Here is a 2499-nt window from a genome sequence, read left to right as displayed (position 1 = left end):
AATAGCATGGACATGTTTTTGAAGCACACGAATATTTCTTCGAAATTAAATGTACATTTTAAGTTGAAATAAACAATTTTTCAACTATGCGAACATTTTGCAAAATGTCACGAACATTTGTTTTAGAACACATGAATATTTTTCTTCAGAACTAGATAATACCTGCACGCTGTTGGAGAGATTGGTGAAAATAGATATAATATATTATATTTGATTAGTATACAATGGTAAATATATAAGAACGTAAGTAGCATCTCTATAATTAGCATGATTAATGAGGTGGTATGTGTGGTGAGTTGAGATATGTGCATGTTGAGAAAGAATAAAAATACCATTTCTGATGCATGTTAAGAGAAATAATTAGTGGGTAATGAGGTGACATGTGTGTATGTTGAGAGAATTGGGATAGTGAGGATCAACTATTTATTTATACTAGTAAGATGCCCGTGCGTTGCACGGAACACCAAAATGCATTGATCATGGAGTTGTTTATTTGACAAAGCATGTGGGGGGTCATCCCATGTGTAAAAAAATATCGATAGGTTTCTTCGGTTATTCATTCTTCTCTACAGCTCACAAGCATTCGAGTGAATAGTGAATGTAGGCAAAATAGATAAAAAATATCTTTTGCAAATAAAAGCGTTCAAGTGTTCAACTTGCATCCAAAACTTCATGTAGAAATAACACTTATTGTGCTTTGCAAAATAATGATCTTTAAAAATTATTTTGAGTACCGATTTTGTTTATTCTAGACCACCATGAATGTAACTCAGGATGACTTGGAAGGGGGCGGAGGAGATGGTGAGGTGGAGGGGGTTGTAGTGGTGGTTGGCAATGCGTCCTGAGAGAAGGGATGAGAGGTGTTGCGGTAGATGGCGCCGATAGCAGCAACCTCTCCAGATCCTTCTTATATTTTCCTGAGATGGCTAGATGACGTGAGAGGGGGAGATGGCTGAACGTGAGAGGCAGGGGTTATCTACAAATGAGAATTGGAGTGTGGGGTCTTTTTGCAAAACTGACATAGTTTATCTCAGATGCGTTGGATGTAAATCGAACGGTTGTAAATGAAGTATGGCAGGCACCCATCATCACCAACTCAGCTTTTTACAGGACTAGAGATATAGGATAACACGTAAATTTTTGGTACGGTTTTGTTACATTATGCACAAAAATACATCGTATACACATTTTTCTTAACTCAGAAAAATTCATTGTGATGAACCTTTTTTTTAAGTTATTAACATTTTTTTAACTGTGTTAACATTTTATTATGCTATGTAATATTTCCCATATTAACAGTTTTCAATTTTTATGTAACTTTTGGTTTTGGAATAAATGTACTATTTTAGATTCTTTTCGAAAACATGAAGAGAAAAACGAATGGGAAAAAAGGAGAAAAACTAACAAGGTTGTGCAGGAACCTAGGTTGGCGCAGCAATTTCGCGATTGAGGCGACGGTCAGCTTGCTAGAAGCGAGACATAGCTTGGCTCGAGGTTCAACTCAAAAATGGCAATTGCTTCGCCAGCCGTAAAAGGCGCCCCTATATCTCGCATCCAGCGAGATGGTAGGAACCCCTCGCTAAAGGGTGGTATGAGTTAGCAGGCCCAGACACGCGAGAACAACAGCCTCGTTTTTATTATATTATTTTCACATTTTTTTTGTTTTTTACTTCTGTTTATACTGCCAAATATATTTTAAATAAATATAGTACAAAAATCACTCTGTATAAACCTTTGAAAAATATTGACCAAGCATTTAAAAAATGTTGAATGTATGAAGAGAACAGGTTTATCACGTATATGATAAATATATACAAAAAATGTGTATGAAACAATATGATCATCTATTTAGAAAATATTAATTAAGCATTTTAAAAAAATTATATAAGTGTTTGAAAAATATTAATCAAGCATTTGAAAATAAATGTGTATATAGAAAATTTGACCATGCACTGAAAAAATGATCAATATTTTTAGGAAAAGTATTAGAATCATCCAACTGATCTATCACGGGCGTAAACCGCGTGCTACAGTCAACAAGTGTCCTTGGCCATCCACCGCTTCCCGTCAAGTCGCCACGACCTTATCTCTTCACGTCATCTCTACTCCATACATTTCCTTCCCCACCTCTCAGTTCGGCCCCGCTCGACAGAGGAGCTCCAATGGCACCGTCGCCCTGCGCCGCTGCTGCGAACTAGAGGGGAGCGCGCGCCGCCGTGGACTGCAACCCCGCGCGCGAGCGACACTCGGTGCTCTGCTGTGACGCAACACGCAGGCAGGGGGCGACCACTCGTTTTTGTGCTGCTCCGGCGATGCAGTACGGCGCTCGTCGGCAACCGTCGGTGTTGTAAGGCAGCAACACGTCCACGACCGCGGGTTGCGACCCAACATCCCGTTCTCTTCCACCGTGTTGTGTTGCAACCTTGTCGGTGATGCGACGCAACCCCGGCGTCGCCACTGGTGTTGCATGTCGGCGGCGGCGGAGTTGCAATGGAGCAC

Source organism: Triticum aestivum, chromosome 7B (genome assembly GCF_018294505.1).
Source record: "Triticum aestivum cultivar Chinese Spring chromosome 7B, IWGSC CS RefSeq v2.1, whole genome shotgun sequence".
Classification (NCBI taxonomy): Eukaryota; Viridiplantae; Streptophyta; class Magnoliopsida; order Poales; family Poaceae; genus Triticum; species Triticum aestivum.
Note: the sequence above shows the minus strand (reverse complement) of the source record.